A 20,920-nucleotide genomic window follows, 5' to 3' on the forward strand; every position below is an offset into this window, starting at 1 on the left:
TTTAATTGGGATTACATTATGGAGAGCGTGTCTTTTTTCTTTTTCATGATACTATGTCCAACTGAGTATACTGTATATGCACAGTGATCTATTACAACACAGCAGTACCATCAATTGACACGTGTTTTTGAGGAAAGCTGGATAGAATAGTTTGCAGCAGCGCTGTCATATTTCTTATAATAAATATTGGAGGGTATTATTTCACTAACGATAGTGAAAAATATTGTGCAGTCGATGAACAGTATGCAAACAGCTTTGTTAGGCCACAAATTAGTAGAGAGAAACCAAACAGGTTTTATCATGAAATAAAAATTAGAGAGTATTATTTCAGAGACAATAAGCATATATATTGTACAGACTCAGTGCACAGTATGTAAGCAGCTTTAGTAAGCTTACTTTAAGAGAGGTACAAAAGGCAGGTTTATATCAGTACATTGAAATTAGAATACATTATTTCACAAAAAACAGCCAGAAATACTGCACAGATTTGATGCACAGTATGTAAACTGTTCTACTAAACTGCACTTTCAGATGGAGAGACCAAGCTGGTTTTATTGAGAAATAAAAATTAGAAAGTACTGTGTTCAATCGAATGGCCAATCTGAGTATCCAATAGTTTTTAAATTTGCAGATGCAGAACCTGATGGCCCCCTACTAGCACGCATGCAGAACCTTTGCATCTCCCTTTAGGCCTGCCTGACATTATAAATTCAGGGGATTACCTAAATTTATTAGCAACTATGATATTAGGGGGATTAAGAATGTGGTGCTTTGGTGCATTCAACAATGTGGTGATTTGGATGCACTAAACTGTACCCCACTAGTATGCATTGATATGTTATAAAAAATAATTAAAAAAAAAGGACAGCTTTACCTGTGTTATAACAAGTTCACACTACTGAACATGAAAAAAAGATCCTAGTAAAATTATATCAGAATTAAATATACCTCTCTTGAAAAAAAAAAAAATAAGACTCAAACCACTAAACCCCAACTTTTAATCCCTAAACCAAAAACCCCCAGATATAAAGACATTAAATCACAGATATTTTACTTTGGTCTTTTTGTCTTATAGTCTAACCGCAAGTAAAAAAAAATATGAAAATGTGAAATAAAAAAAAAAAAAATACCAAAAAAAAGAAAGAAGGAAACTGCAAGGGGGGCCCAGCAGCTAAAGAGCAACAAGAGTTGTTGTTGCTAAACACAGAATGATAGTCCCAGAAAATAATGTTGTTAAGAGGGATGTATAAAAAAGGTTTGTTGTCAGTTCCAGAATCCAATAATATAATACAAAGGCACCAACATCCCCTAATTTGTAAATAGAAAGCAGTTTTTGGAGAGATTAGAGACTTTATAGGTGCATTATAATATGAAAATCACACATTATGTGTTAAGAAAAATGCTTTTATTTGAATAAAAATAGATATAAAATTATTGCATACAATACATGTGCATCCACGGTATATATAGGACACGTCTGTCTAATATTAAATTGCTTTTTCCACACTTGTAGAGTGATAGATACTTGTGCGCACACCAAAAACTAAGAAATAAAAATAGGATAAATATAACCACTACCAATATATAGAATCAAGCTCAGCAAAGTAGGGAAGAATAGCTGCCACAAATAATAGTGTTCACACACCTACAAACAAATGATAAGAAAGATAAATCTGCGGCGCTTATCTAAATATGTAAAATGCTGGGATGCCAAAGGGGACTATCCTATCAGGAAGATGCAGATAAAAAACTCAAATATGAAGGTAAAGGGATCTGTGAGGCGTGGATATTTAATAATGACTCAAAAAAGGATAATGCTATGTAACAAGAAACTAGTAACCACACCAGGACAGAAACTCCAGGTACAGGTCTGATTCATGTCAATTAATATTCCACCACTTTTGTGCAACCAAGGATCACATCAAACCAATGTTGCATCAAAGAGTGCGGCTAATTTGGGAACTAAATGACTGGGATCCAGATAATAGATAACCTGTTTTAAAAAACCCTAATATCATCAAACAATAAATTAACGCCCATGAATAAAAATTAATTAGATCTGTAACCCCAACAACACAGTGTTCTTTAAATTCCACCACTCTATATAAATAGATTACAAAATTGGTGTTCAAATAATAATCAGTGCAGCATCCAGAATAAAAAACAAGTGGAATACTAAAACTAAGTGACTGAGATCCAGATAATTGATAACCAGTTAAAATAAAAAATCCCTAAAATCATCAAACAATAAAATACGACCGTGAATAAAAATTAATTAAATCTGTAACAATAAAGTGTTTCTCTAAATTCCACCACTCTATATAAATCAAATACAAAAATAATGTGCAGATAATTTTCAGTGCAGCATCCAAAATAAAAAACAAATGGAATAATAAAACATCCAGTTTGCAACAAATGTTTCAAATCAAAAATTACTTTCTAATATAGCATACAATGTAACTTCCAAATAACTTAAAGTTAAAAATAAATAAATAAATAATAGCGCACCAGCAAGTGTCCAGCACAAATGACACACTGAGTGTGATAAAGATTATTGTGACTCCCAAAGTGAATTAAAGTTATTTTTGAGCAGAAAATAAATAACAAAGTCCCACATATATCCAAATTATATAATAGAAAATCCCATTCACATCTCCTTCGTGATAAATTGTAAAAATCTTTCACAAATCCCCAGTGATGACAGAAAGGTGTGTACAAATACCGGTTCCCGCAGCCTCTCACCTCCCGGCTGAGCGATAACAGCCTAAAAGCAGCCTCACGAACTCTGTGCTTCCAGGTGGTTTAGAACGCTGTCAGCTCCCGACAGAGTGATACCAGCCTTATGGTAGATAATGAAGCATCTCCCGATCTCCAAGTTGTCCAAGCAGTGTTAGCTCAAAAATAAGGGGAAGGGCTCCATAGTGAAGTATGTAAAATCATCCAATTTTATTAAATAATTGCCCACTTACATTTAAAACTACCAGTATCAGTGAAAACCTAAGAGCGGCTCACTGACTCACCGATCCCGGCCGTGATCGGAAAGACAAGCAGCCGAATAACCGCTTCTCTTCTCCCTGATGCGTTGCGTGACTGTCACGTCACTTTATCAAAGGGAACGAAGACAGGCGGATACGGATCGCTCTTATGGCAGAGGGGTAACCATGGCAACCCCTATGCCACGAGCGTAACGACAGGACAGACCGGCACTCCTTATGCACAGTGTTAATGAATACAAACAATGATAGGTAAAACATTCCTGAACAAATCCTTACTAAATATTGACCCTGTTTTCCATACACTAAGAAAAACAAACTTATATAAAATTACTTTTTTAAAAGAATTAAGATTAGATATGAGACTTTAAAATTATTATAAATATAATATATATATATATATATATATATATATATATATATATATATATATATATATATATATATATATATATATAAATATAAAGTGGGGGGAAGGATGGAAAAACTCCCTCTAGTGGTCAAAGATAATATTACACGTCCAGGTATTTATGGCAGGTAAAAGTGATTTTTTCTCAAGTATACAACCAAGAACACATAAAAATTCTAACATTGAAATGACCCTAATCTAAAAAGATATAACAAGGATCCAATAAGGTAATATGTCCAAAAACAATAATCCTAGTATATGCCTAATGCAAAAGTAAATAGCCAGAGAAAAAATTATAGAGCAGCAGTCACCCCTAATAATTAGAAATAAAGCAATTAAGGTCAAATTCAACATTATGACCCAGAGGCGTTAAGGTACGGAGCTCATGTATCCAGCGAGATTCTGACTGACTCAGTTTTATCACTTTATTGTCACCCCTCCAATGGGGTTTATATTTCTCAATTCCCCATACTTTTATTGAGGAGGGGTCCCTATTATGATATTGATCATAGTGTTTTGACAAACTGTGTTTCGGATAGCCATTCTTTATATTTTGGGTATGTTCTCTAAGTCTTTTCCATAATTCTCTTTTTGTTCGTCCTACGTACTGGATCTGACATGGACATTCCAACAAATACACTACTCCCTCTGTTCGGCAAGATATAAATTCTTTAATCTGGTATTCTCTATTAGTAACTGTTGATTTGAAATTGCACTTTTTCTTTTTTACCTCATTTGTGTGTCTGCAGGTATAACAAGTCTTGCAGGGATAAAAGCCCTTCCCATCAAAGAAGGAAAAACTTCTCCGCGGGGGAGGATCTAATACATTTTTAGCAACCAAATCCCTCAATGTGGGAGCTCTTCGATATGTAAATTTCGGTTTCTCTGGTAGTAATGTTCCCAGGTGCCTGTCTGCTTTCACTATATTCCAATATTTTCTAAAGATTTTTTCTATTTGCTTATGTTGCAAACTATAATCCATCACTAATGGTACAGAATTCATAGAGTCAGTTTTTCTACTTGAATCCTCTATTAGTTTACTTCTATCCATGGCCTCTACGTCTTTAATTTTTTCCTTTATAAAGTCAGAACAATATCCCTTTTGAATAAATCTTTGTCCGACAAATTCATCTTGTTTAAGAAAGACCTCTTGTTTTGTACAATTTCTTTTCAGCCTAGTAAACTGGCCCTTGGGTATATTGTTTAGCCAAGGGGCATGGTGGCAACTATCTATTGGCAGATAGCTGTTCCTGTCAACTTGTTTAAAAAATGTTTGTGTAGTAAATCTTCCATCCTCTTTTAAAATCTCCAAATCTAAAAATTGTATTTTTTCATCATTAATCTCCCATGATAGATTAATATTTTTATTATTTACATTCAAATTAAAACCGAAGTCCATCAAGCTTTCCCTGTCACCAGCCCAGATAACAATGATATCATCAATAAATCTCTTAAATAAAAGGAGTTGCTGGGGTCTGTTCTTATACACGGCTTCTTCCTCCCATTCTGCCATGTAGAGGTTAGCTACGCTGGGTGCATACTTGGCACCCATTGCAATTCCACAGATCTGTTTAAAAAAAATCATTTTCATGCCAAAAATAATTGTGATCCAAACTATATCTTAAACACTCCAATAAAAACTTTCTTTGCACCGCTTTCAAGTCACTGAATTTCTTCAGGGCCCATTTGGTTGCTTGTATTGCTTCTTCGTGATTAATTATAGTATAAAGTGATGCTACATCTGCTGTTGCAAGATATACAGGTCTGTCACCAAATGTAACAGTATCCAATAACTGGAGCAGATGTTTTGTATCTCTTAAAAAGGACTCAGTATTTCTCACTAATGGTTGTAAGAACCAGTCTATATACTCCCCAATTCTTGCTCCGACCGAATGTATTCCATTTACTATTGGCCTTCCTGGAGGTTTATCTTTATTTTTATGGATCTTGGGGAGGGTGTATATTACTGGGGTACGACATCCACATAGCTGCAAATATTTTGCCTCTTTTTTATTTAATAGGCCTCTGGATTTTCCTCTTTCTACCAAATAGGCTAGGTCATCTTTATACCATACTATCGGATTTCCAGGCAGTTTTAAGTAAGTAGTGGTGTCACTCAATTGTCTTTTTAGTTCTTCCTGGTAGTCCTTCTTCGATTGGATCACTATTGCTCCTCCTTTATCGGCCTGTCTTACCACAATCTCCCTTCTCTCTTCCAGTTTTTGGATACCACTCTTGATCTCCACCCGATCATTTATTTTCTTGATTTTTAAATCATGCAAATCTTTCAAAACCATTTTCCGAAACACTTCAATATTTCCCTCTGTTCCTAATGGGGGGTTAAATAGTGATTTATTCCTCAGGTCACTGTGTTTGATTTCACTTTCTACCATGTTGTTCCTTGTTGGGTTTTCTCCTGGTTTACTCAAGATGTCCTTCTTAATATGAAGACTCCTGGCGAATTTATTGATATCTACGTAAGTATTGAATTTATTTAGGTTCTTTTTAGGTGCAAATTTCAGACCTTTATCTAGTACTTTAATTTCATCCCTCGTTAATTCCACCCCACTAATATTGATTATCCCTTCTCCTATTAATCTCGTTTTCTTCTGTTTTTTTGTTCCTGCTCTACATCCGCACTTGGTTTTTCGTTTCTTCCAGATGGTTTTTCTGAACCTCTCCGTGGAGATCTCCTTACTTTTTCCTCTCGATCCCCCTCTTTCCGATGTTCTTGATTCCTTTCTTCCCTTCTTATATCTCTCCTCACTCCATGCTCTGGACTCCTCCTCGGAGATCTTCGTGATCCATTTTCCTTCTGATAACGCCTGGGAGAATCCCGGCGTCTCATCTCTAAAAAACGCCTCGGGGTTCTATCACGCCCCCCGCACTGGTATTTGGGAGTTCTTCCCCTTTCATATTGATATCTGGGGGTACGTCCTCCCTCTTCATCTCTTCTTAGGTGTTCATACCGATTGTATGTTGGAACATTATAGCGGTTTTCAGAAAATACCTGCTCATGTTTCCCATCATAGTGCTGCGGCCTAGTATTTCTCCTCCTGTTTTCATAGGATATTTGGTCATACTTCCTATCATAGTCTTGTGGTCTGACGTCTCTCCTCCTATTTTCCTAGGGTGCTTGATCATACTTCCCATCATGGTAATATGGCCTCATCTCACCCCTCCTGTTATCAAAATCACGATTGTCATAGTTCCTCCAAGGGGGTGTTGGTGGTTCTCTTCTATCTGGTATGTATTGATACGGTCTAGGAGAATTATAATAGTTATTACCATTATTCTGCCAACCGTTTTTCCAAAATGGTCTCTTCCAATTATTATTTTATTATTTTAATTGGAGGAGACCATTTTGGAAAAACGGTTGGCAGAATAATTGTAATAACTATTATAATTCTCCTAGACCGTATCAATACATACCAGATAGAAGAGAACCACCAACACCCCCTTGGAGGAACTATGACAATCGTGATTTTGATAACAGGAGGGGTGAGATGAGGCCATATTACCATGATGGGAAGTATGATCAAGCACCCTATGAAAATAGGAGGAGAGACGTCAGACCACAAGACTATGATAGGAAGTATGACCAAATATCCTATGAAAACAGGAGGAGAGATACTAGGCCGCAGCACTATGATGTGAAACATGAGCAGGTATTTTCTGAAAACCGCTATAATGTTCCAACATACAATCGGTATGAACACCTAAGAAGAGATGAAGAAGGAGGACGTACCCCCAGATATCAATATGAAAGGGGAAGAACTCCCAAATACCAGTATGAGGGGCGTGATAGAACCCCGAGGCGTTTTTTAGAGATGAGACGCCGGGATTCTCCCAGGCGTTATCAGACGGAAAATGGATCACAAAGATCTCCGAGGAGGGGTCCAGAGCGTGGAGTGAGGAGAGATATAAGAAGGGAAGAAAGGAATCAAGAACATCGGAAAGAGGGGGATCAAGAGGAAAAAGTAAGGAGATCTCCACGGAGAGGTTCAGAAAAACCATCTGGAAGAAACGAAAAACCAAGCGCGGATGTAGAGCAGGAACAAAAAAACAGAAGAAAACGAGATTAATAGGAGAAGGGATAATCAATATTAGTGGGGTGGAATTAACGAGGGATGAAATTAAAGTACTAGATAAAGGTCTGAAATTTGCACCTAAAAAGAACCTAAATAAATTCAATACTTACGTAGATATCAATAAATTCGCCAGGAGTCTTCATATTAAGAAGTACATGTTGAGTAAACCAGGAGAAAACCCAACAAAGGAACAACATGGTGGAAAGTGAAATCAAACACAGTGACCTGAGGAATAAATCACTATTTAACCCCCCATTAGGAACAGAGGGAAATATTGAAGTGTTTCGGAAAATGGTTTTGAAAGATTTGCATGATTTAAAAATCAAGAAAATAAATGATCGGGTGGAGATCAAGAGTGGTATCCAAAAACTGGAAGAGAGAAGGGAGATTGTGGTAAGACAGGCCGATAAAGGAGGAGCAATAGTGATCCAATCGAAGAAGGACTACCAGGAAGAACTAAAAAGACAATTGAGTGACACCACTACTTACTTAAAACTGCCTGGAAATCCGATAGTACGGTATAAAGATGACCTAGCCTATTTGGTAGAAAGAGGAATATCCAGAGGCCTATTAAATAAAAAAGAGGCAAAATATTTGCAGCTACGTGGATGTCCTACCCCAGTAATATACACCCTCCCCAAGATCCATAAAAATAAAGATAAACCTCCAGGAAGGCCAATAGTAAATGGAATACATTCGGTCGGAGCAAGAATTGGGGAGTATATAGACTGGTTCTTACAACCATTAGTGAGAAAAACGGAGTACTTTTTAAGAGATACAAAACATCTGCTCCAGTTATTGGATACTGTTACATTTGGTGACAGACCTGTATATCTTGCAACAGCAGATGTAGCATCGCTTTATACTATAATTAATCACGAAGAAGCAATACAAGCAACCAAATGGGCCCTGAAGAAATTCAGTGACTTGAAAGCGGTGCAAAGAAAGTTTTTATTGGAGTGTTTAAGATATAGTTTGGATCACAATTATTTTTGGCATGAAAATGATTTTTTTTAAACAGATCTGTGGAATTGCAATGGGTGCCAAGTATGCACCCAGCGTAGCTAACCTCTACATGGCAGAATGGGAGGAAGAAGCCGTGTATAAGAACAGACCCCAGCAACTCCTTTTATTTAAGAGATTTATTGATGATATCATTGTTATCTGGGCTAGTGACAGGGAAAGCTTGATGGACTTCGGTTTTAATTTGAATGTAAATAATAAAAATATTAATCTATCATGGGAGATTAATGATGAAAAAATACAATTTTTAGATTTGGAGATTTTAAAAGAGGATGGAAGATTTACTACACAAACATTTTTTAAACAAGTTGACAGGAACAGCTATCTGCCAATAGATAGTTGCCACCATGCCCCCTGGATAAACAATATACCCAAGGGCCAGTTTACTAGGCTGAAAAGAAATTGTACAAAACAAGAGGTCTTTCTTAAACAAGCTGAATTTGTCGGACAAAGATTTATTCAAAAGGGATATTGTTCTGACTTTATAAAGGAAAAAATTAAAGACGTAGAGGCCATGGATAGAAGTAAACTAATAGAGGATTCAAATAGAAAAACTGACTCTATGAATTCTGTACCATTAGTGATGGATTATAGTTTGCAACATAAGCAAATAGAAAAAATCTTTAGAAAATATTGGAATATAGTGAAAGCAGACAGGCACCTGGGAACGTTACTACCAGAGAAACCGAAATTTACATATCGAAGAGCTCCCACATTGAGGGATTTGGTTGCTAAAAATGTATTAGATCCTCCCCCGCGGAGACGTTTTTCCTTCTTTGATGGGAAGGGCTTTTATCCCTGCAAGACTTGTTATACCTGCAGACACACAAATGAGGTAAAAAAGAAAAAGTGCAATTTCAAATCAACAGTTACTAATAGAGAATACCAGATTAAAGAATTTATATCTTGCCGAACAGAGGGAGTAGTGTATTTGTTGGAATGTCCATGTCAGATCCAGTACGTAGGACAAACAAAAAGAGAATTATGGAAAAGACTTAGAGAACATACCCAAAATATATAGAATGGCTATCCGAAACACAGTTTGTCAAAACACTATGATCAATATTATAATAGGGACCCCTCCTCAATAAAAGTATGGGGAATTGAGAAATATAAACCCCATTGGAGGGGTGACAATAAAGTGATAAAACTGAGTCAGTCAGAATCTCGCTGGATACATGAGCTCCGTACCTTAACGCCTCTGGGTCATAATGTTGAATTTGACCTTAATTGCTTTATTTCTAATTATTAGGGGTGACTGCTGCTCTATAATAATTTTTTTCTCTGGCTATTTACTTTTGCATTAGGCATATACTAGGATTATTGTTTTTGGACATATTACCTTATTGGATCCTTGTTATATCTTTTTAGATTAGGGTCATTTCAATGTTAGAATTTTTATGTGTTCCTGGTTGTATACTTGAGAAAAAATCACTTTGAAGTTTAACTTTTACCTGCCATAAATACCTGGACGTGTAATATTATCTTGGACCACTAGAGGGAGTTTTTCCATCCTTCCCCCCACTTTATATATATTTATTTTTATATTAATTTTAAAGTCTCATATCTAATCTTAATTCTTTTAAAAAAGTAATTTTATATAAGTTTGTTTTTCTTAGTGTATGGAAAACAGGGTCAATATTTAGTAAGGATTTGTTCAGGAATGTTTTACCTATCATTGTTTGTATTCATTAACACTGTGCATAAGGAGTGCCGGTCTGTCCTGTCGTTACGCTCGTGGCATAGGGGTTGCCATGGTTACCCCTCTGCCATAAAAGCGATCCATATCCGCCTGTCTTCGTTCCCTTTGATAAAGTGACGTGACAGTCACGCAACGCATCAGGGAGAAGAGAAGCGGTTATTCGGCTGCTTGTCTTTCCGATCACGGCCGGGATCGGTGAGTCAGTGAGCCGCTCTTAGGTTTTCACTGATACTGGTAGTTTTAAATGTAAGTGGGCAATTATTTAATAAAATTGGATGATTTTACATACTTCACTATGGAGCCCTTCCCCTTATTTTTGAGCTAACACTGCTTGGACAACTTGGAGATCGGGAGATGCTTCATTATCTACCATAAGGCTGGTATCACTCTGTCGGGAGCTGACAGCGTTCTAAACCACCTGGAAGCACAGAGTTCGTGAGGCTGCTTTTAGGCTGTTATCGCTCAGCCGGGAGGTGAGAGGCTGCGGGAACCGGTATTTGTACACACCTTTCTGTCATCACTGGGGATTTGTGAAAGATTTTTACAATTTATCACGAAGGAGATGTGAATGGGATTTTCTATTATATAATTTGGATATATGTGGGACTTGTTTGTTATTTATTTTCTGCTCAAAAATAACTTTAATTCACTTGGGGATTCACAATAATCTTTATCACACTCAGTGTGTCATTTGTGCTGGATACTGTTTTTTTCTACTTTCTACTTGCTGGTGCGCTATTATTTATTTATTTATTTTAACTTTAAGTTATTTGGAAGTTACATTGTATGCTATATTAGAAAGTAATTTTTGATTTGAAACATTTGTTGCAAACTGGATGTTTTATTATTCCATTTGTTTTTTATTTTGGATGCTGCACTGAAAATTATCTGCACATTATTTTTGTATTTGATTTATATAGAGTGGTGGAATTTAGAGAAACACTTTATTGTAACTTTATTGTTACAGATTTTTTTTTTTTTTTTAAGATATTTTTATTGGTTTTAGGTTCAACACAAACCAACAGAAACAAAACAGTCACAAATAAAATAAAATAAAAACAAAAACAAAACACACATGAATATCTGATCCATTCAGTATACACAAGCGATATTCAATTAGTAGGTAGATCACACAAGTCATTGTAAGCATGTCATTTCGTTTCAAGAGAGTTGAGAAATTGGTAATCGCAACAGTCGGGTATATGCACTTTTACACAACATAACCATATTAATGGACCTGGTATTGGGGGTCCCTGTGGCACGGCCCATCAATGATCAATTGTATTCAATTTTTGGAAAGAGTTAGTGGACTAGCCAACCACTTCCCCCAAATTTTATGAAAGGTTTTATTTCTTTTACGAATTTCAAAGGTTAGTTTGTATAATGGAATAGAGTCATTGATAAGTTTTAGCCAGAGGGACTTCAAAGAGGTCTGTGCACCTTTCCAGGACAGTAGAATAGATTTTTTAACATAAAAATAGAGAATACGGAGCAGTCTCTTGGCATGTGATGGTATATGTAAATCTCCAAATACTCCCAACAAGCAGTTCTTAGGGAGTATTATATTGGGAAGGCCCAACACAGTTGAAATAAAGGCACCTACTTCTTCCCAGAAGTCACTAACTATCGGGCACGACCAGAAGCAATTTAAAAAGTCTGCCTCCTGGCCGCAGCCTTGGAAACAGATAGCTGATGGCAAGAGACCCATTCTATGCAGTCTGGCCGGGGTGAGGTGAGTTTGGTGAAAAATTTTAACTTGTATGATAGGGTCTCGGGAGGAAATGACAGAGGTTTTATATGTGTCACTAAATTCTGTCCAGTCGTCATTTACCATATCAATATCCAATGTCTCCCACTTCTCCTGTGCTCTGTGAAACCTACTGTAGGGTTAGAATCAGTCACTAAAGCTGCGTAATAGGTGGAAACTAATTTAGAGGGTTCTGGTTGCCTAAGTAGTTTTTCCAGTGGAGGCAGATCAGTGATATCATCTAGGGTACCAAATTGGGTATGTATGGCATGTCTAAGTTGATAATAATAAAATAAATGGGATTTTGGTAAATCAAAGTCTGTACTCAACTGAGAGAAAGTTTTAAAGCCCTGTGTAGTATATAAGTGACATAGATATTTAACTCCCTTTGAATACCAACGAATGGCATCTGGAAAAGAGTATAATTCTTGCAGATTGGGATTAAACCACAAGGGGTTATTAGGGGATTTTAACCAAGAATGTTTCGATATTTTTGTGGTAATGTATTTAAACAGTGAGAGGGAGACTGAGAGCAGAGAGGTTCCAGGGCGGTCTGGGACCTGACCTCTATATATTATGTTATGTAAGGTTTCATGGGAGGATGCGATAGCCCCCTCTGTGGCTGTGCAGGCATTAGCTGGATCCGGGTTCATCCAGTCATGTATGTGCACCAGTTGAGATGCCATGTAGTAAAAGAAAAAGTTAGAGAATGCCAGGCCTGCCAGATGGGCTGGCAACCTCAAGGTCTCCAGTGCCACTTTGGGGGATCCGCCCCTCCACAGGAAAGAAGTACACATCACATCTATGCGTTTGAAAGTAGCTTTGGATATTTTACATGGGGAGTTAGAGAGGATATAGAGCAGTCTGGGTAAATAAATCATTTTAAGTATATTGGCCCTCCCCATGAGGTCTAACGGCAAATCCATCCATTGTTTAGTTTGTTCCTGGAGGCGGGTCAGCAAAGGGTCAAGATTATTAGTGGCATATAAAGATAAGGGAGCCTGAACCAACACCCCAAGATATCTAAAAGAAGACACCACCTGAAGCTTAGAGTCCGGGTGCACCTGAGGGGGGTCATTCACATCCAAAGGGAAAAGACCGGACTTATCCCAGTTAACTCGGAATCCAGAGTAGTTCCCAAAGGTGTTGACCTCCTCCAGTAACGCCCCCAAAGACTCATCAGCATCTGCCAGATATACCAGTGTATCATCTGCATAAAGAGAAATGCGCTCCTCTATATTTGCAATTGGGAGGCCTTTAATTATAGGAGAGGAGCGAATGCGAACTGCAAGCGGCTCCATAGCCAGGGCAAACAACAGGGGCGACAATGGGCACCCCTGTCGAGTGCCCCTAGTAATTGGGAAGGAATCAGTAATAAATGAATTAACACTTATCCTAGCCGTTGGGGAGGTGTACAGAATTTTTATCCATTCTATCACTCGGGGACCAAAACCATACTTCTGCAACACCCGAAAAAGGTACGGCCATTCCACACTGTCAAATGCTTTACAGGTGTCTAAGGACACGATGACACGTGTAGAAGGGCAGTCATGTGGATACTGCAAGTTATGGAACAGTCTGCGTATGTTCATTCTGGTAGACCTGCCATTGATAAATCCACCCTGGTCACTATTAACCAAGGATGTGACCACAGTATTTAAACGATTTGCTAATATTTTGGCCAGAATCTTAACGTCCACGTTTATAAGCGAAATTGGACGATAAGATTCACAGTGAAGTGGGTCCTTTCGGGGCTTCTGCAGAAGAACTATCAAAGCTTCCCTCATTGATGGAGGAAGGATCCCAGCCTCTAGGGCTTTGTTATAGGTTCGGAGAAGGAAGGGGGATAGGAGGTCCTTGAACTTAGCATACCATTCAGTCGGGAAACCATCAGGTCCAGGGGTTTTATGTGCAGGCATTTGGGAGATAGCTGCTGCAATCTCTTCTACCATGATAGGTTCCTCCAACATGTCCCGTCCCTCATCTGACAGGGAGGGAAGGGATATGTCAGCCAGATAGTCAGACAACTGGGAATCATCATAATCAACCCTGGAAGTGTACAATTTTCTGTAAAAGTTTAGAAAGGAGTCTAGGATGTCCCTTGGGTTGTCACTGATCGTACCTTGAGCAGTCAGGATTCGTGGTATAGAAATGGGGGTATGATCAGGTTTGGTCAAATATGCCAAGAGACGTCCTGCTTTATTACCATATTCAAACGACTTTTGTGAAACATACAACATGCGTTTTTGTGTGAGATCTAGCAAACGAATTTCATATTCCCTACGGCACTGTAACCATGTCTCCCTAGTGTCAGAGACAGGGTTAGAGGCATAGGCAGATTCCGCACTTAACATAGCATTTTCCAATTCCTCAGTGCGCATCTTGTTATTTTTACGTAAAATTCCTGTAATAGACATAAAGGTACCTCTTAATGTGGACTTAAATGCATCCCATTCCGTGGGGGGGTCTACTTTGTTTAAATTTTGCTTCCAGTAGTTAGAAATACTCGTCCTACACTCACCCTGTACTATCTCGTCTTCCAGCCAGTATAAGTTCAGGTGCCATAAAGCAGGTCCCGAACCTGGAAGGATGAGAAGGGACACAGACAAGGGGGCATGATCGGAAACCCCCCTGGGTAGGTATGAGACGGCGGAGACAACCGGAAGGGTCTCCGTCGACGCAAAAGCCATATCTAGCCTAGACATAGTATGGAAGGAATCCGAATGACAGGAAAATTGGCGTTCATCCGGATGTTTCCATCGCCACACCTCTGTCAGACCATGAACCTGAGCCCAGTCTACAAAGGAGGGAAAAGATCTGCCTCCCCCACCCAGGCGATCCACCGTTGGGTCCAGGACTGCATTAAAATCCCCTATATAAAGCAGAGGGCCCGAGGGCCTATTCAGTAATTGCAGGGATAATTTAGAGAGTACTTCTACTGAGAATGGAGGGGGAACATAGATGTTCACCAACGTAAAGATTATAGTAGAAATTCGTAATATAAGAACAATATACCTCCCCTCTGGGTCTGTTTTACCACTAATCAACTCAGCTGGAAGGGATTTAGCCAGGAGTACAGATACACCTCTTGAGTAATTAGTGCGGGTGGCATGATATAGCTTTGATAGCCAGGGGCGTTTTAGAGCCCTTATCTTAGAACCTGTCAGGTGAGTCTCCTGGAGGCAAATAATGTGGGGGTGACATTTTTTAACACAGAAAAAACCAAGGATCTTTTCTGAGGTGCATTCAGGCCTCTAGTGTTCCAGGAGACTATCCTAAGGGGTTGTGCCATAATAAAACATGAAGTAATAAAGATGCATAAGTAAACCTCTGAATTGGTATCAATATGAGTAGATAGGCCGCGCCACCTGAAGCACACACAAGCACATGACAAAAAAGTGCATGGGTCTGCCGATAAGGTAACATGGACCAGGAAAATTTTCCCTTCTTTGCCTTAGAAAAAAACGTTAGACATATAAATGACCACAGAGGTATTAATAAATCCCTACATGTAATGACCCGGTATGCTTTTGATGACTTTCCATTAGCAAATGGTATAGGTGTGTTAGTAAGGACATAAAAAGTAAAAAAGGGAGGAAAAAACAAAAAGCAAAAAAAAACATGAAAAAAAACCCAACCACCTTTTCCTTTAAACCTTTGTGCCCCCCACCCCGCTCAGCCATCCCAAACATAGCAAGCTTTGGATCCCTAAACTAGAAGTCCTTCCTAACTAGCAACTGCGGAAGTAAAAAAACTGTACCGTGGCCTCGCCACAAGCTGGTAAGGGGGGTAATGTGGGGTCTGGTGGGGCTCTCAACTATTGACCGAGGAGAGAGGGAAGAGAAAAAAAAAAATATTTTTCTCTATTCCTTCCCCTCTAGTAGACATGTCCTGTTGAAGGGTAGATGAGCTGATTGTTCACGTGGAAAAAAAAAACAGAATAAAAAAAATGTTCCCTTCTTTTCCCTTTTTTCTTCTTTTCCCCTTTCTTTGATCGGATGATTGTTCTGGTGTGATTGTTCCGGTATGCAGGTTACCATAAGATGTAAATCATAGCAATGCAGGTTGGATTGTAAGTAGAAGGAACCAAAAAAAATATATAAAAAGAGGGAAAGAAACCAAAAAAACCCAAAAGATTACAATGAGGAGACATGCAGACTGTTGACGCTGTAGCTTGCATAGCAGGGTGTAGATCTTTCCTTGCAGGTTAAGAGTGCCCTCAGTCTCCTCTGCTTCTATGTGCTGCACCAAATTGATCGTTCAGCCATTTCATGGCCTCCTTAGGATTAGTATAGAAATGGGCCCTACCATCATGGATAATGCGCAATTTAGCAGGGAAAAGCATGGCGTAGGAGAGGCCTTCTGTGCGCAATCTAGACTTTACTGCTGAGAAGGAGATCCGCTGACGTTGAACTTCAGCAGAAAAATCCGGATAAACAGAAATATTATTGCCATTAAATGAGAGCGGGCCTTTTTCACGTGCCAGGTGTAGGATGGCCACTTTATCTTGAAAGTTGAGGATACGTGCTATGATGGAGCGTGGTGGGGCTCCCACTGGAGGTGGACGAGGAGGAGTGCGATGTGCACGCTCTATAACATGTGAGAATGAGGGTGCGTCTTTACCAAAAATGTCCCGCAGCCATGAATAAAGAAATTTTTCAGGATGGGAACCTTCCGCGCGTTCTGGAAATCCCACAAATCTGAGATTGTTCCTGCGAGAGCGATTTTCCAAATCGTCGATTTTAGCGCGTAGTGCCGCCATCTCGCTTGTGGTATAACGTATAGTAACAGACATGGGGTGTACAGTGTCTTCCAATGTACTAATCCGTTCCTCAGCATCCCCTGTGCGGTCTCTGAGATTCTGGACATCTTGTTTCAATAGTGAAAAGTCCATACGGATAGAAGCTATTTGAGTGGAGAGGGAGGCCTTGCAATCCTGAATAGCCAGCATAATAATAGATAATGTAGGCTCAGCAGGGGGAGAATCTACAGCCTGACTAAATTCAGCAGATTGCTGTGATTCTGGTGTCTGCAGGGGTTCTGTAGGTGTGCGGAATATAGCAGGAATTGATGCACTCACCCCTGTTACACAGTCCTGGATGGCTGAGGAGGAGGGCTGCAGCGTGTCTGAGTGCCCTGCATGTGTCTCGGCGCCATTTTGCCTCCGGAACCGCGCTAGTTGTTCCGCTGTGTGTGAGGGCCGCGGCGGCCCGTATTTCACCATGTCAGCCAGTCTGGTGGGTGCCCACAGCCGTGGGGAACAGAATGGTGTCTTCCACGAGGATCTAGGACCAAGGATAGCTGTAGGATGGCCGTTGAGAGCCGGAGCTGTGTGTCTATGCGACTGCTCTCTTCACCATCCGGCCACGCCCCCCTATTGTTACAGATTTAATTAATTTTTATTCACGGTCGTATTTTATTGTTTGATGATTTTAGAGATTTTTTATTTTAACTGGTTATCAATTATCTGGATCCCAGTCACTTAGCTTTAGTATTCCACTTGTTTTTTATTCTGGATGCTGCACTGATTATTATTTGAACACCAATTTTGTAATCTATTTATATAGAGTGGTGGAATTTAAAGAACACTGTGTTGTTGGGGTTACAGATCCAATTAATTTTTATTCACGGGTGTTATTTTATTATTGGATGATATTAGGTTTTTTTAAAACAGGTTATCTATTATCTGGATCCCAGTCATTTAGTTCCCAAATTAGCCGCACTCTTTGATGCAACATTGGTTTGATGTGATCCTTGGTTGCACAAAAGTGGTGGAATATTAATTGACATGAATCAGACCTGTACCTGAAGTTTCTGTCCTGGTGTGGTTACTAGTTTCTTGTTACATAGCATTATCCTTTTTTGAGTCAATATTAAGTATCCACGCATCACAGATCCCTTTACCTTTATATTTGAGTTTTTTATCTGCATCTTCCCGATAGGATAGTCCCCTTTGGCGTCCCAGCATTTTACATATTTAGATAAGCGCCGCAGATTTATCTTTCTTATCATTTTTCCACACTTGATTTTCTACATGTTTCGCCATGAAGAAGCCGTATGGCGAAAAATGTAGAAAATCAAGTGTGGAAAAAGTTATTTAATATTATACAGACATGTCATATTTATATACACCATTGGATGTGCATGTATTGTATGCAATGATTTTAAATCAATTTTTATTCAATAAAAGTATTTTTCTTAACACATAATGTGTGATATTCATGTTGTAATGCACCTTTAAAGTCCCAAATCTCACCAAAAACTGCTTTCTATTTAGAGGGGTTCACAATAGTATGTAGTCCACCACATTGTAACTAACAGTAATGTAGCACTTAGAGGTACACACTATGTAGCTCACCGTACTGCAATTCACTTTAATGTTGCACAATATACAACTGGGTGTAGTACTGTTAAGCACTGTGTAGTAAAACAGCAACTATATATTCCTGCAAACACTCTGTCAGTATTCCCTATCTATTCCAGATCTCTCTGGCACACTGACAAATGGCTGCTGGGAACCCTAAATTTTATAGGGAAGGGTCTGGTTCATATGAAAAATCTCATTATTGGCCCTTCGAGCCACATGACCACAGTTCACAGGCCAGGAAGTCCAATGTGGTAATTGGTTGCTACACACAAAGGCTTAATACTGCAGTAAATGGCCCGATTAGTTCACCTTTTTCCCAAACTGCAAATGACTTAGGTTCTTGTCAGGCTTATGTTCGACCCAAACCTGAAGCCCATCCCTACTCCCTAATACCTATCCTGTAATCTAAAAAAGCTGGTGGTTTCTTTTATATCTCCCTTAAAATTGCATTAAAAGGAACCTCTCCCCGCTGTATGGTAGTCAATGTTTTTATTTTTTTTGCTTTATTAAATGTCCTCTATGGCAGTGTTGATCTCCCCGTGCCCTTTTGACAATACCTTGCCTATAAAACATGAATATGGTCAGAATTTAGGATCAAGATTTACACTTCCCCCAAAGACTTCAATAGGATTTAATGCTAAGTTCAGGTTTCATGTATTTCATACAGAACCCGATAAACCCCTTGCGAATCAAACCCAAGTAGATTTGCCCATCATTATTAACATGATGTATTGGGTGTAAATGACAGACCTGGCTTACTTGTGTAGCAGTACCCCCACAGGGGCTGCTGAGAATTGTGGTTTGTCTGTCACCCTGATCAACCCTGCATTCACTCTCAGACTCTCCGAGACATAAACCAGTCAATGAACTTTGTTTCTTTTTTGTTTTATTGAGGGGTATAACTTGAATGGGGATGGGAGATATGGGATGCCCAGCGTGAATCAATGGAAACGGCAATTGGTTTTGGAACAATAATGTACACCCCCTATACATACTCCTTCAGCTTCCTCCTGCACAAATTTGCTTGAAGCCCATCACTCCTCACTCAAGGCTGCATCCCAGCCCAAGGTCACCCCCCCAGACCGGGGGAGCTCCCTCAAGGGCCCGACAGCCTCCATACTCTCTCACTCCAGCTCTTTCACCCAACAACTCTCCAACACTGGGCTGACCCTGGGTATTTAAGGAAGCCTGCTTTCAGCCAATGCAAGCTGGGGATTTGTCAGAGCTCCCTAGAATACCCCAGGTGGCTTCACCTGCCCTCCAGGCTCTCTTTATAGAAAACACTAGAAGATTCTAGATGGAAGTATGAGGTCCTAATGATTCCACCTGTGAGTCACCCAGCACTACACTAAACCACTCCCAACCCAGAATGAAAACAAACAGGCCTAGCTACCAACCAGGCCTGCTTAAATTTACCTATCCTCTCTAGCAGACTACACTTCTATTGAAAATGAGTGAAATCACTTTTGCCTATCATTTCATGGACTCACCTCCATAATATCTTGCACCCCAGCCGGTCACCCAGCACTCCGTACCACAGGGGAAGGTGGTGGAAGAAGATGGTAGACAGATTGGCATGATGTACTGAGTATAGGTGACAGGTGTGGCCAGCTGTATCAGGGCGATGTCTCCATAGCTTGTAGTGACTATATAATAATCATTGACAATGATATTCCTTACATTGGCAATAACTGTATGAGAGCTGATCACACCCAGCTGGTACATGCCTAAATATACTTTATAATTCGATAGCTGGATAGGACTGCAGAAAGAAAACAGAACATAACATGTATAAATGAGGACCCATCTGTTGTAGAAGGCAGTGCAATATCATTATTATCAATGAACTTCAGAATCTAATGAATGAAATACAACTTGTTCATAATTTGCTCTTTATGAATGGACTACATGTACACAAGCCCAAAAAGTTCAAAAATAAAATATTAAAAGAGGCGGATAAAAAGATACAAAATAATGTAGCTCTGTATTGATTAATATATCATTACATGCAATTTTTTTTGTTTTGTTTTATAAATTTTTATTAAGTGAACAGAAAAGATGTTATGCAATTCTTGTATGTTTGAAAAGTATTTTATTCATATGTAAAATATAATCAATTCACAGATGATACACATATTCTGTTTGCATACGTGAGCTCCATTTTTGAACTAAGTTTAATCGTAATAGAAATAAAGTATAAAGAAAAAGAGATAAAAGAAAAAACAGGGGGGGGGGGGGGATAATGAGTGGGTGGTTGGGTAAGTAAGGGATGGGGTGAGCTTGCTATCTGTTCTTATTTTTCCTTCTAGAAACAGGAGGGATCTATCGTAAAATTATCATTTTTATATTTATATATTTACTACTTTGTAGGCAGGGGATAGTTTGAATTGTATCCAATCATATCAGGTTGTAGTTTTTAAGTGCAACCAGTGTAAGCACCTGAATTACTATTAGCCTCTTACAGTCTCTCTACAGCAAAGCTCATCCTAGGAAAAGGATAAGCAGTACAAGGAGCCAACACAATCATGGAGCATGTTGCTAGAGGAAGAGAGCAGAGTGACAGAGAGATGAGCTATCACTGTGCTGCT

This window comes from Aquarana catesbeiana, linkage group LG06 (genome assembly GCF_042186555.1).
Source record: "Aquarana catesbeiana isolate 2022-GZ linkage group LG06, ASM4218655v1, whole genome shotgun sequence".
Taxonomy (NCBI): Eukaryota; Metazoa; Chordata; class Amphibia; order Anura; family Ranidae; genus Aquarana; species Aquarana catesbeiana.